The sequence below is a fragment of the Cynocephalus volans genome, chromosome 15 (genome assembly GCF_027409185.1).
Source record: "Cynocephalus volans isolate mCynVol1 chromosome 15, mCynVol1.pri, whole genome shotgun sequence".
Classification (NCBI taxonomy): domain Eukaryota; kingdom Metazoa; phylum Chordata; class Mammalia; order Dermoptera; family Cynocephalidae; genus Cynocephalus; species Cynocephalus volans.
The window spans coordinates 52,437,328-52,453,331 of NC_084474.1; the positions used below are offsets into that span (position 1 = coordinate 52,437,328).

Here is a 16,004-nt window from a genome sequence, read left to right on the forward strand (position 1 = left end):
AGGAGGGAACTCCAAGGGAGAGGAAAGAAGGGTGCATGTATATGTGTGTTTGTGTCACCACCCTGATTTCTGAAGGGACATGAAGACGTGCTAATCAAGTACTGGGGAGAACTGCACTGCTGATTTGGGAGAAGAGGGTGAACCAGGGCACCTGTAAGAGTAGACGAACCAAGAAGTCAACAAAAGTTACAGAATAATATATATAGTACAATTGCATTGGCTTAAAATTTTAAAACTATATGTCTCCAGGGATATATCCAAATTCAGAAAACCCAGAAAGAAACCCATGGGAATGATAAACAAAAAATCCTGGATAGTTATCACTTCTGGCTGACAAAGCAACGCAGACAAGGGAATTCAACGATATTAGTAAAGTTTTATTTCTGAAGCTAAGTGGTGAATACACCAGTGTTAGCAGCACTATCTTTCCATGATGGTGACCTTTTTTTTTTTTTTTAATTTTTCAGATTGAATGACTAATAATGTAAATATAGGTAGATATAACCCACATGCACAGGAGCTCTTTTAGGTCTTAATTTTGTTCCATTGCTTCTCGGCCTTTTGGCTAAGATCAAGTGTAGGTCCTCAATTTTTTGTTTGTTTCATGTACCCAGTTAGTTCATATATATATATAAAATATGTGTAACATAAAATCATAAAGCTTACCATTTTAACCACACTGGTGTTCTTTTAATGCTAACTGGCTCACATGTAACAGGTGAATTGGGAAATGGTATAAACCACAGAAACCAAATTGGCTCATATGTGATTTTCCAGAACAAGCTTTCCCACAAAGAGAAGGCCTTCACTGTCTTTGAGGACCCTAAGGGAAAGGCTGAAAGCCCCACAGAAGTACCTTCTTTAGTGGACATAGTGGCTGGCTTAGTGGCTTCAAAAACATCTATGTTTTTCACTATATTAAGCTATGTGAAGAAGTTGAGAGTTCAGATGAGAAATTATGAAGACATTTCTCCTTATGTTTAAATAAAATGATTTAAGAAAGCTACCTCTAGATTGTGTTTTTAATTTTGGTGTAAACAGTCTCTATTAAAAGCAAGTTTCCTTTGGTTGCCGTGCTTTTGGGGTCGTATTCATGAAGTCTGTGCCCAGTCCCACTTCCTGGAGTGTTTCTCCTATGTTTTCTTTAAGAAGTTTTGTTGTTTCAGGGTGTATATGCAACCAAAGGAAAAATAAACAAGTGGGATTATATCAAACTAAAAAGCTTCTGCACAGCAAAAGAAGCGATTAACAGAGTTAAAAGACAACCAACAGAGTGGGACAAACTATTTGCAAAATATACATCTGACAAAGGACTAATATCCAGAACATGCAAGGAACTGAAACAACTTTACAACAAAAAAAACAAGTAACCCAATTAAAAAATGGGCAAAGGAGCTAAATAGGCATTTCTCAAAGGAAGATATACGAATGGCCAACAGACACATGAAAAAATGCTCAACATCACTCAGCATTGGGGAAATGCAAATCAAAACCACACTGAGATACCATCTAACCCCAGTTAGGATGGCTAAAATCCAAAAGACTCTGAACGATAAATGCTGGCGAGGTTGCGGAGAAAAAGGAACTCTCATACACTGTTGGTGGGACTGCAGAATGGTGCAGCCTCTATGGAAAATGGTACAAAGCTTCTTCAAACAATTACTGAAAGATCTACCATATGACCCAGCTATCCCACTGCTGGGAATATACCCAGAGGAATGGAAATCATCAAGTCAAAGGTATACCTGTTTTTCAGTGTTCATTGCAGCACTCTTTACAATACCTAAGAGTTAGAACCAACCCAAATGTCCATCATCAGATGAGTGGATATGGAAAATGTGGTACATCTACACAATGGAATACTACTCTGCTATAATAAAGAATGAAATACTGCCATTTACAACAACATGAATGGATCTAGAGAAAATTATATTAAGTGAAACTAGTCAGGCACAGAAAGAGAAATATCACATGTTCTCACTTATTTGTGGGAGCTAAAAATAAATAAATAAATACACAAATAAACTGGAGGGGGATGGAAGAAGACACAACAATTACAATTCCTTGAAGTTGTTACAACAAGTGAACAGATACAAGGTTGTTGGCGGGGGGAGGAGGGAAGGGGAAGAGGGGTTTTGGTAATGGGCCACAGTTATCAACCACATTGTATACTGATAAAATAAAATTAAATCTAAATAAATAAATAAAAGCAAGTTACCTGAAGGACCCTCACCTCTAAGGAGGAAACAGGAGCAGCAGGATATAGGCTGCAAAGGAGGGCTTGGTCATGTAATCAGCTGCAAAAGCCATGGATAGCAAACTGTGCCAGGATTTTTATTAGGACAATTGTTGTTTTTATGAGGGCTCTGTTTATACTTCTTAAGGTTTTGAGTGGTCTGTCCCTAACCTTATTTTTCCCATAACCCCTGTTATGCATGATTTGCTGAACATGAGGTTTTTCAAAAATACAGAATTATATAAAATTATATAAAATACACTTTATACATCTTTTATGTTCTAAATATTTAATTTAAAAAAATATGAAAAGGCTGCAAAGGAAAAATAGTCTAGGTAGAAAAAAATTTTTTTTGCTTTTGTACTTTCTAAGCTGATATTAACCCAGGGATTAGGCAAATCAACATGCTTAAACCATAAAAAAAATGCATCATTTTACACAACATGAAGTTCCAAATGTAGCATGGCATATGTAGAGTGGCATAATGATGTCATCGAGTACTAAAGCACTTTCTGTCTTGTTCTCTGCCATCCTCAGCATCTTGGCTTTCATCATCAGCTTGTATCCTCATGGTCACAAGATGGCTGCCCCATCTCCAGAGCTCACACTGTCACTCAGCTGCATTCAAGGGCAAAAAACGTTTTCGCTTTAGAATCTTTTTTTTATTGGGGAGGAAATCTCTTTCCAGACATCTCCCTGCGGATTTCCCTTCAGGTCCCTTTGGCCAGAGTTGGATCACATGACCATGCCCTAGCTGCAAGAGAGACTGGCAAATGAGTATCTAGCATTTCTAGCCTTTAGAGAGAGAGGCAGCTCTACCAGTAAGGAAAATGCACTGGGAATGACTCTTGGGTTGGCAACCAGCACTGTCACCTCAGGCAGTAGGTAACCAGAAAAGTCTGTCTGCCAACAGAACCTATGTCTTTAACCTCTGCTCCATGATGTCACCTTTAAGATTCATCCAGCTTCTAAATTACCTTCCCATCACAAACATTATTATATAACCACACCTGCAAACTCACCCTGCACCTTCTCACATCCTGTCTTTATACATGCAGTTCCCTCAGCCTGGAATTCTGTCCCCTTCCACATCTATTTTTAGACATAGAATCTACTCATAAAGATGCCACTCAAACACAACTTTCCCATTAAAGCCTTCCAAATAACTGTGGCCAAACTTTGCAACTCTTTCTCTGGTCTCCCATAGCACAAAGGAACTCTCCACGGGCTCGACAAGTCTGGTGAATGGAGTTGGACTATCTTGACCTCTGAGCTGCAGAAGGAAATATAATAGAAAACAGGTTTCTCTTCACATAGTATGAGTATATGTTTGTATAGTATTCATATACTCATGTAGCATTTGGGGGAATTTAAGTAAAGTTATATTACACAAAAGAGCTACCAAAATGGTTAACATTATCTGCTTTTTGTTTTACACTGTGTTTTCACTATTCTAAAAAAAGTTCTTGCCCAAATAATTTAGGTAATTTACTTAAAAGCAGTTCTTTTCATCTCCGAACTTACTTGAATGACTGTTTTAACTCTTTCCAATTCTTTTTACTTTTAAGCACTGGGTCTCTATGGATTTTTAAACTGCTTCTCAAAATTAGCAAAATGTTAATAATTGTTAAACCTAGGTAATGGGTACATTGGGATTTATTACACTACTCCACTTTTGTGTATGTTTAATAAAATTAAAAACTTATTGGGAAAGGACTTCTGGTTTCCAGTTCCTCGTGTAAGTCACTACTCCATCCCAATAGCAAGTAAAAAGTTAAACTGACTGAAAAATCAACAATTCTTTTTGGATGTGTAAGACAGATGAGGACACAAAGCAACCTGCTGCCCCCAAGTTTGGAGAGATGAGCAGGTAAACACACAGCTTGCCAGAGCAGAAACTTGAATGGAAACTCCCTTGGGAACCAGTGCCAGGCAGGTAAACCTGAACTGTAAGTGACGAACTACTGGAGACTCGGCGTGGATGAGCCTGAGAGTTCAAAACTCTAGAGAGACCCAGTCATGAGGGGACCCCACATTTTTGTGAGTTTTACCTCCAGGAGGTCAACCAGGTTCTCACAGTGAATTACCATGTGCTTCCATCAGGGGAAAGGAAAAGGAAACATTTTGAAATATGCCAGAGCATTCTGTTTTCCCTACAAGGTCTCCCCTCGGATGAAACTAGTTAACCAGAGCCTAACCTACTGGGGTTTTATCACAGTCTAAGTGACCTGGGCAAAGGGATACCCAACTCCAGACCACTCTAACCATCCTGTGCCACGTAAGGGGGGAGAAAAAACGGAGAAACTCTGTGAAGTTCACAGTCCAGAGGCATAGGCTCATTAAAGACTGAAACTGATTATAGAACTATAGAATGCTTCCCCTCCCCACATCTTACCACCATATTACTAAAGGCCTATTTACAACAGTTTCTTTTACCTGGTATATCCTGTCTGGCTATTAAGAAGAAATTACAAGATACACTAAAAGGCAAGAAACACAATTTGAAGAGACAGACAAGCATCAGAACCAGACATGAGCTGGCCAGACATGAGCTGGCCAGTTAGCTCAGTTGGTTAGAGTGTGGTGCTGATAAAGCCAAAAAAAAGAGAGAAAAAAAAAAAAAAGAACCAAAAGAATCTGTACTTTAGTAAGTGCCCCCTGGTGATTCTTCAGCACAGGCAAATTTGGGAAACGAGGTGAGTAATTAAGATATGGGTCCCAGACACTCCCTGGATGTGACTGCCTGTGTTTGAATCCTGGCTCCATCACTAACAGTGTGATCTTAGAAAAGTTACCTGATATCCATAAGGCTCCACTTTCTCGTTTGTAAAATGATGATAACAACAGTACCTATCTCCTACTATTGCTGTGAGGTTTAAATGAGGTAATATTGGTATAGGATTTGGGGGACCTGATTTAAGAAAATAATGGCAAAATATCTAAATTTGCAAATTTACAGAAATATAGGACCAGGTGAACATGTAGTCAGGGCCCTACCCAGTGCTCTGAAACTTCATTAGCTCCATAGAAAATCTGCCTCTGAGTAGCTATTATTTTATTGTGCTTAGACTTCATGTATATTGTTCCACTTAATTCTTGCAACACCCCCATGCAAAAAGTGTTATTATTACTATTATATAGTAGAAGAATCAAAATAGAGGCTTAAGGAGATGGTGGCCTGCCCAAGACTACAACAAAAAGTGACAATATATACCCAGGTGTACCACATTTCAGAGCCAACTAGCATTGTCAGGACCACATACTGAACATGTACTCTCTGCCTCTATTAATACTCTTCTTAGGCAAATGACCTTCTTGAAGTTAGAGATATTAAGAGCCTCGTGTTGGTCGGGTCAACGTGAAACTGGGACTGTTCTCAGCTTTTCAGCTAGTCTCAAGGTTTCATCCCTATACCTGTGAGTCACCAAAAAAAAAAAGAAAGAAAGAAAAAGAATCTCAAGGTTTCAACTGTATGCATACTCTAGCAACTAATTGCTTAACCAAACTCATAAGAGGTTGACTGAACAAACATAATGTCAGTGTGTTCATGGATAACAGGAGGATGCCCGCCAGATCATCAACCCCATCAAGGGGCCAAACCACAGGTCAGAAGACAATAAACCAGGATTCAGAAGTGGGAGTTGGGTGCCACGATGAGATATTTTCATCATGCTAGTTTAACTGAATGAACGACTGTTTCTTCTGGGGAGATATACATCTGCCCATTGAATAGGGGTGAGGGTCAGGAATCAGAACATTAGCCCTCTCAGGAAAGCACTGGGTAAAAGGCAACAAATTCTTTCTCTCCAGCCTCCTTTTAAAGCAAATCTCCATAAGCACAGTTTGTAGAACTATTTTGGTTGTGTGTAAAAACCCAACTCAACCTGGTTTAGGAAATGTGTTGGCTCACAAAGCTAAAATATCTAAGAGCAGACCTGGCTTCACCATGGCCAAATTGGGGTTCAAATGGTTTGCTCCTTTCCACGTGTCACTTAATTCTCAGTCTCCAAATAGAGCTGTAGCCATTGAGGTTCAAGTTCAAGTACATCAAGGTTCAAGTACAACATGGCAGGGGGTGGGGAAGAGCTTCTTTGTAGTGGCTTCAATTTAACTGACTTCAATTACTTGCTCACCATCAAATTAATCACGAGGCAAGAGGAATGTGATATGCTGGCTGGCATGGGCCTGGGTCGTGTGCCATTCCTCTTGAGCGAAGGGTGGAACCTTAGACAATTCATGGGTTGTTGAGGGGGAGATGCCCAAACAAATAAAAGGCACTGTTGCTGGAAAAAAGGGGGAATGGCAGTAAACCAATGTCCACTCAATATCGCTTCATGCCTGATTCATTAAAGGACAGTTGACAATGTTATTTTCTTTTAACAGTAACCACATTCCAGTCACATCCTCCTTAGGGTACACCTCAGTCAGCTCCTTTGAGACTGGTTGTCTCCCACAAACTATTTGTTATGATGGGTAACATCTGCAGTTGACTAAACTTATTTAACATGAGTGCTTCAATATCCCACCCATCATAAAAGGAGAATAAGCTCTTTAAATATATATATATATATATAATATAAAAATATGTGAATAACAAAAGACTTATCCACAGTCTTATTTTGGAAGTATAACCACTATTTCTTACGTATTTCCTTCTAGTCTGTCTTTTATGGATAACGCTCATTTTTTGTCGTGGTCTTGTTTACACTGTTGTGATCCTCTGGCACACATTTCTACCTTTTTCCTTAGCATTATATCATAAACATTTCTCCAGATTATTACATAGACTTTATGAATACACTGCTTTTCATAAAAACATTTAAAAGATTATTATAAAAAAAGAGGTAGCCTGTGGCTCACTTGGGAGAGTGTGATGCTGACAACACCAAGGCAAGGGTGAAGATCCCCTTACCGGTCATCTTTAAAAAAAAAAAAGAATTATAAAAATAATACATTTGCAGCAAAATAAGTGTATAAAGTTTAAAAGTAAAATCCCCAGATTTCAAGAGTATGAACTAAACTCCTGCTGGTCTTCCCCTCCTTCCTACGACCCTGAGAAGAGATTTTAAAAGGATACAAAAAGGAAAGAGTAAAAGAAAAAAGGAAGGAAAGAAGGAAGGGCGGAGGGCAGGGGAGGGGAGGGAAGGAAGAAAGGAGAAAAGAGAGAGAGGTATGAAGGACCACGAGGCAAGGCCCTTACCGTAAAGGCTCAACAGCACTCCTCAAGGAAGTGAGGAGATGGGAAAGCACAGAATAAGCCAGGGTGCCCCATCTCCTAACCGCCACGTGGGTCCTAGTGCCGCCTGACCACCTGGGAAGCAGGGTGTAGGCAGAGGGATAGCCCAGGTGGCAGAAGGGGAGCTCAGCCAGCCTCTGAAAAAGGCCAACACCATCAAAAAGAGAAAATCTCAACAGAAAGAGGAACCTGCACCTGAGAATACAGAGTTAGCAGAACAATGAAGACTTGAAAAGAGGTGATTTCAGAACCTCAAATGGGGTGGGTTTCAGTCTCAGCTGCATGCTGAAATCACCTGGGAGCTTAAATAGGAAACAGATGCTATTTTTCTGTACTACATTCAACACTTTTGACACAAAATATGTTGGGGTTTTCCCCACACCAACCAGTTCTCTAACTCTCTGGGCACCAAGTGGGTGTCTACAATTCAGTTCTGACACTAGGTACCTGGAAGGAGAGCAGACCTCACAGGTTAAGGGCTCAGTTTTATTGTGGTAAAAAGCACATAACTTAAAATTTACCATCTTAAACATTTTCAAGTGTACAGTTCAGTAACATTTAGTATATTTACATTGTTATGAAGCAGATCTCTAGAACTTTTTCATCTTGCAAACTGAAACTGTACCTATTAAACAACTCCCCTTTTCCCACCTCCCCAGCCCCTGGTGACCATCATTCTCCAAACATCAGTATTTTTAAACTTCCAATGTGTAGCCAAGGTTAATTTCTAGTGCTCAGAGGACTAAAGTAGGGGATCACATCCATGAAATGAGTACAGGAGACTAAAACATCAGCACATGATCATTAGAAACAACCAGCAAAAGATACTGAAAATAAAATACGAGGAGTCTTCAAAAATTCATGAAAAGATTCATTTTACCTTTTAATTCCATTTTTCCACAAACATTTTGAAGTACCCTCATATATATAATTGTGGACAGAAGAAAATCAGTAATGATCTCAATGTCAGATTGGACATGACCTTGAGGCAGTCTCTTCAGATGCCTCACTTCCCAGCATTCATTCAGCCCCTTTCCTCCCACTGTCCTCCCATCTTCTCTGTCTCTAATTCCAATCCTAGATCCTGTAAATATAGTTAAAAGAGGAGCATAACAACAGTTTAGCCAACAAGAGCAACAAAAAATAGTTTCTGGGAGGCCAGCAGCTGCAGACCATGGGAGCTCTGCAAATGTGCTCTTTCTGGCTGCTCTGGCTCCCCTCTGCCCGAGCCTTGGCAGGATTTGAACTTAGGGCCTGGGAGGCACACCTGGAACTTTGAAGAAGGAATAGCTCAGTATACATCTCATTGTACCTTTATCTTCTCTTTTCTCTTCTTCCACCTCCCTCCTAGGAAGAGAAAACCTGGCTAAAATGAGCAATTAGTACACCTTTAAAGGGAAAAACATTTGAAGACACAGCTAGACAGCTTTATGTATGAACCAGGAAACATGCTCTCACCAGACACTGAATTTTCTGGTGCCTTGACCTTGAACTTCCCAGCCTCCAGAAGTATAAGAAATAAATTTCTGTTGGTTATAAGCTAAAAATGTATAAAATAAAAATAAAGGGAAAAACAGACTCAAGAAAGCCACCTGTGGGGTGTGAATGAGCATCCCCCTGCTCTCTTGTCTCTGCCTGGCCCCAGCAGCTATGGGAGGGCAGAGAAGGGCTTGTTCTGTCCCAGGGGCACCTCAGCATTCAGCTGACACAGCTGGGGCTGGCGAACACAGGACTCAGTGCAAGCTACCCCAGTCATTACCTTGGAAGGCTGGAAAAGGTAACAGCGAGGAGCTGGTGTTTCAAAGCCAGACAGACCTGGGTTTGACTTCCTGACTGCCACCTGCTTACTCATTTTGGGCCTAGAATGCCTTGGATTTGAATCTCAGATCAACACTTGAGGCAAACGTCTTTAGCGTTCAGAGACTCAGTGTCCACCCCGGCAGTAATACTACCCACCTCCCAGTATAGGAGTAAAGATTAAGCTGGATAATGGAAAACCCACAAATTGAAAGAAAAATATTTTCATTTTATTCTTAACCACCGTTACTTCCCAGTGAGACATGTGCACCTATTGGAATTAGATTGAACACTGCCACCCTTGTTTCCTGCTGCATGCTGATTTCCCTGCAGTACTTGCTTTTTTTATCACAGTAGCTGGTGGCATCCAAAGAGCAATGTAGGCTGGCTGTTTGGTTCAGTTGGTTAGAGCGTGGTGCTGCTAACACCTAGGTCCAGGGTTCAATCCCCCTCCTGGCCAGCAGCCACAACAAAGAGAAATGTAGTGCAATCTAATGTTGAAACTGTGAACCACCTTGAGCCAGTAGTTCATGTTGTGTCCAACAGATGTTTCCCCCCAAAATGTAAAATATCCCTTGAAGCTCCTGTGAGTTCACTGCAGCCTCAACACACATTTTGGGAACCGTGGACAGAGCGTGTGGTAGGCATTCCATAAATATTTGTTCTGTGAATGGCTTGGGGTCTTCTTTCCCTGTTAGGGTCATTCTAGAATCCAGGAAGCTTATGTGGAACCAGGAAAACAAGAGAACCCCTGGGCCATCCAAGACAGTAGCCCAAGCCACCTGTGGCTATTGAGTACTTGAAATGTGGCCAACCCTAACTGAGATGTACTGTAAGTATAAAATACATACCGGATTTCATAGACTTAGTATTGAGAAAAAGTAAAATATATCAGTAATATGTTTATATTGATTACATGTCTAAACAATAGTATTTTAGATATAAATAAAATATATTAAAATTAATTTCACCTGTATCCTTTGATAGTTTTTAATGTGGCTACTAAGTTCTAGCAGCTAGAAAATTTAAATTACAAATGTGGCTCATATTATATTTCTGTGGTCGGTGCTGCGCTGATCTCAGACCTCTCATGGTCAAGGTTGACATCTTCCTTATCCAAAACCCCAGGGATCCTAGGAGTCTGATGCACCTTGCTTCTGGGCAACTTGACGCATGGGAAGATGGGTGCTGCCTTCCTCAGCATCCCACACAGCCATTGCCCTGATGTCATGCCACCCACTTGGGGCCCTGCCCAGGACCCCCAGCTCCTAGCCTCATAGGCCTGCTGCTCCCTGCCCTTCTCAGGGAGACTCTCCTCCTCTGCCCCCTCTTCTTGCACCCACAGACCTCACTCACCTCCACCTCTCCTGAGACACTCTACATCACCTTTCACTTCAATGGGCTCAGGCTTTCATAAAAGACTGAAAGAGCCACTGGCATCAGGCACCCTCTGCTCCTATGGGCTTCCTGCCCACAAGCATCCCTCAGGCCACAGGCACAAGAGAGCACAGCCACCTGCTTGAAAGGGGGAGGGAAGGACCCTATGGAAAAAAGAAACATAAATGAATACTTTATTATATTGTCACAAAACTAGTTTATGTGCTCATTTTACTGATGATGATTGCTTTATTAATGAGTGATAGCAAGAAAAATTAGCCTTTAGTTTTATTAATGTATTTAACAAGCACTTTTATTGTGGGAATTATGGTCCAGGTACTGTTCAGAGATGTTTACAAACAATAACTCATTTAGTTCTCATAAGAGCCTTATAAAGTAGCTCCTGTCATAATCCCCATTTTATAGACAAGAAAAAAAAGAGATGCAATGAAATTAAGTAACTTGCTCAAGATCACACAGCTAGTAAGTGGCAGAGCCAGGACTTGAACCCAGATAGTTTGTCTTTAGACATTACCGTCCTAATTATATGGTAATTATTGAGGTTCCTCTTAAGAAATGAATCTTTAAATTGCACTTATTTTTACAATCAACAACTCATTTTCCTTTAGGTTGACCTCTTTGATCTATTTTAAAGATCACATTGTATCTATTCTTTGCTCTCCAAATTCTGTCTCACTATGCCATTGACTGAAAGATTTAATCTTAAAGAATAATCTTTTTGAACTTCTCAGAAAGCATCTTTCTAGGAGATTCTTTTCCCTGAAGCTGTCAGAACCATTGTTTTTCTTACTTAGCATTTGTCAAATAGCTACAATTTGATAGGTGAAGGAAGCAAGGTGGAGGTGATACTGCCAGAAAATGAATAGTGCAGTTGGTTGATTTCACAAACTACACGATTTTTCAGTTTGCAGGTGAGTCATAATCTTTAAATATATATGTGACATATACATAAAGGACTATAGAAATATAAGGTGTGGTTCTCTGTCATCCCAATCCATAAAAAGCCCCAAAACAGAGGCATTCCCACCAGCCCGACCCAGGCACCACAGCAGGAACCGCCAAGCTAGTCTTTGCCCAAGAGGTGGGCTGGAGGAGTGTGCCCATCCACCTGTAGTCTCTCTGGTGGTTCTGAGCAAAGGCTGGGTGGGGGCACAGTGGCACCAATGCACGTATAGCAGGAAGTTAGGTGACAAATATTGTTTGGGAGTATCAGCTTCGTCCTACCAATTCCATTAGCTACACCTTGACTTTATTCCTTTGGAGTCAGGACCATCTTAACCCAGCACTGGAATCTCCCAACCGACAGCTAAGTCCACCCTGCAATCCCGTCAGCCTCTGTGCGGGGCACCCTGGCTGTGCAACAGATGTTCACCTTGCATTTGCACTCATTTCTGCTGTGGAATTTTGGATTGCAATTATGTTTATAGATTTTGAGACTTTGTTATATACTCTCACAGAACAGTTTTTCAAATTTTAGTTAGGCTCAAACTCCTCGAGGATAGAACTTTCTGTATTATCTTTGTATTCCTTCTTAGCATAGAGAGACCGGCACAAAGCTCAACAAAGGTGTGCTGCTGGAAGGACTGGTAGCCAGTCTTCCCGTGTGACCCTGAGGGAACATTTTGGTGGGTTTCCCTTTTTCTCTAAATATTTTTCCCACAGGCAAGAATATAAGGTATATGCAATTTACAATTTTGCTCTTTTTTTCTTGATTAACACGATATAGGCATTTTCCCATAAATTACCATAAATTCTTTCCAAACATTTTTTTGTATTTGTATGTGGTTGATTAATATTCTACTGTGTGAATAGTGAATATGCTGTAATATTCCAAGCCAGTCTCTTGGTATTTAGCATTTGGATTATTTTCTGTTATTAACTATTATAAATAAAATTGTGGGCAGCTCTTTCATCTGCATTTTGGCTTAGTTTCTTAGGATTTCCTGAACTGGAATTACTGGGTTAAAGGGTATAAGCAGCTTTTTATTAATTTGATAGTTGAAAACACATCATCTTGTAGTTTTAATCTGTATTTCTTTCCTTGCTAACGGTGCCAAACAGTTCTCTTAATCTTTGTTTACTAGTTGTATTTCCTTCTCTGTGAACTGTCTGTTCGTGTCCTTTGTCAATTTCCTATTAGGGTCTTAGTATTATTCTTGTCAATTTGCATGAGATTTTTTCCATTATAAAGATCCTAACCTTTGTCATACTTACTGAAAACAATTTCCCTCTTTCTGAGTCTGCATTTTAATGTTGTAGTGTTTGTTTACTGGTATAGATATTTTCTATTTTTCATAACTTAGTGTTTTCCCTTGTGCTTTTATTGTTTCTAACTTTGAAATTCTAGAAAGGGAGGCCCATACCTACTAGGTCTCTTTCTTCACTCCACTCCCTCCAAAATCCAGCATCATCCTGCTGCTGACCTGTGGAGTATGCATAAAGCAAATGTACTTCACAGGGATTGGTTTTCCAAAGCCTTGCAGTTTCAAATATTGACGTTGCAGAGGATAGGAAATTTTCCCCAGGCTATATAGTCTCTGTTGTAAGAAAAGGAATTGTAACACAGCAAGGTTGCTGGCTCAAAGACAGACAAGTTACTGATTGATATGTAAAGATACTGGGAAATTGCTGTGGGAGGAGAATGTTTGCTATGGTCAAGCTTTTGTTGGTGGATCAACTTAATTGCATTATGGAATGTCACCTTACTGAATGTTACCAGCTTCTATTGTTAAACTTGTTAAACTGTACTTAGCAAAACCCCACCTATGTTCTCTTCCTGTAACTTCCTGGTCTGGAGAATAAATGTGGGAAGAGAGCCCCAATTCAGGGTTAATTTCCCAAATGGAAGGAATGCCTTGCTCTTGAGGGTTCTGGGAGATTAACTCCTTTTTGGGGCTTCTTGTTGCTCAGCAGAGATGGGCTTTGAGTAGTCTTTGGCGGCTCCATCACCCAGGGGAAAAGGGATGACAAATCTGTGGGAGGCAAAGCAACACTGACCCTAGGACTCTTTGCAAGCTGCTCTCTCTAAGGTGTTCATGGCTTTCTGATGCCTTTTCAAATCCAGCAGTCCCACCTGACCCTTGGAGGCATCTGAAGGGTTGAGAGCACTCTCTCCTTGCTTTCCTAGGTGGACTTTGGTGGTTGTCTCCCCAGAGTCATTTGCCCCTTCTCATTGGTTGCTCCCTCTCAGTCCCCTTTGCCAGATCCTCCTCATCCTCCAATTTCCAGAGGTTCCCAGTGCTCCAGGGCTCAGTCCCGACTCCTTCTCTTCTCCATTAGCACTTATTCCCTAGGCAATTCATCTCATCTACACTGTGGCTTTAAATGACAACTTGATCTGATGATTCCCCAATTTCCATTGCCAGCCTGGACCTCTCCCCTGAGCTCCAGACTCCAACCTCCTCTGCAGCATCTCCACTTGGCTGACTGACAGGTGTCTCAAAAATAACATGGCCAATAGACCAAATTCAAATTCTTGATTTCCTCTCTGACACTCGTCCTCTCCATTCCAGCAACCTCAGCCTCAGAGATGCTCATTCTAAAGGGCTTGGAGTCATCTTTGACTCCTCTCCATCATAGCCTAAATCTAATCTGTCAGCAAATCTTGCCAAATATATCCAGAATCCAATCACTTCCCCAATTCCACCATACCACCTAGTCCAAGACTTCACCATCACTCACCTGAGCCACCGCAGTAGAATCACAACTGGTTTCCCTGCTTTCAGTCTTGGCCCTTATACCATCTATTCCCCACACCACAGAATTTAAAAGGAAGGCAGATCAGGTCACACCACTGCTCGGAACCATCCAGTAAAATCTTTACCATTTTGTCTAAGTCTCAACATGATCTGTGTAATCCCAGCCTACCTCTCTAACTTGATGTCTTCTCTTGCCCACTTGGCTCCAGCCACGCTGGCGTGTGACTCACTGAAGACACCAAGTATGCTTCTGCCTCAGGGAGCCCTCACCTGCTCTTCCCTCAAGCTGGAATGCTGCTCCACAGATACCCGCATGGCTTTCTGCCTCATCTGCTTCAGACTCTACCAAATGTCATTTAGTGAGAAAGGCCTTGTCTTACTCTGCTTTCTTTTTCTTCATAGCACTTATCACCACCTGACATGTGATACATCTGGTTGCTTTTTGTCTGTCTGCAGTGACTAGAACATAGCTCTGTGGCAGGCAGCCTCAGAGAGGTTCCCCAAAGTCCACACCTCCTGGTATTCATCCCCTCCCCTTGAGTGTGGGCTGCACTTAGTGATGTACTTCAAAACAAATAAAATATGGCAAAGTATTGGAATGTCACTTCTGAGATTACCTTACAGAAAGACTGACTTCTGTCTGCTCCTGTCCACAGCCACCCCAGCTCAATGGAGAAGCCCACATTGTAGTGAACTGACATCTCCTGCCAATAGTCACGTGAGTGAGTCGGGGGCATCTCCTCCTCCAGTCATCCTTGAGATGACCGTAGCCCTGGCTGATAGCTTGATTGCAGCCTTATGAGAAACCCCAAGTGAGAGGCACCTACCTGTCTAAGCTATGCCCAGATTCCTGACCCACAGAAACTGTGAAATCAAAGTTTGTTGCTTTAAGCCTCTGAGTTTTGGGATAATTTTTTGTGCAGCAATAGATGACTAAAACAAGGTCCTATAAGGCAGAATCCTTGTTTGTCTTATTCACATTATCTCTAGCACCTAGAACAGGTACTCAGGGATGGTTTTGAATGAATGAACAAATGAATTTCAGGAAGTTGCTATGAAGCAGCTTTTTTGTATGAACATGATCTGTCTTGCTCTGCATGGTGTGGTGAGCATACATGAGTCCCCAACCTACTTCAGCCTCTTTATTACTATTTTTGAAGCCAGCCTGAATACAAGGCCAACACAGAGGGGCAGACCCCCAAAAACAGCACAGTTGCAAAGCTGGAGCCCCAGCGAACACACCTGCCCTACTTATAATTTTTTTTTTTTTTTTTTTGGTTACTTGGGCAAAGTTTAATGTTGCACTCTTTTTGTCACCTCTCTCCCCCTGGGTGATGGAGATACAAAGGATTACTCAGAGCCCATTTCTTCAGAGCAGTGAGAAACCCTGAAGGGGTTAATTTCCTGGAACCCTAAAGAGAGAGGCATTCCTCCTCAGAAAATTAACCCTGAACTGGGGTTCTTTCTCAGTATTTATTCTCCAGGCCAGAAAGTTACAGAAAAGTAACATAGGTGGAGTTATGGCTAAGTATAGTTTAACAATAGAAGCTGGTAACATCAGTCAAATAACAAGGTGACATTCTATAATGCATTTTGCAAAAGGTTAAGTCAATCCACCAACAAAAGCTTGTTCTTAGCA

The 16,004-nt window shown here is 41.1% G+C and overlaps 1 pseudogene; it reads left to right on the forward strand.

The window, feature by feature from the left end:
* Positions 1 to 545: 545 nt before the first annotated feature.
* LOC134364275 (U2 spliceosomal RNA) lies at positions 546 to 694 on the forward strand (annotated as a pseudogene).
* Positions 695 to 16,004: the final 15,310 nt, after the last annotated feature.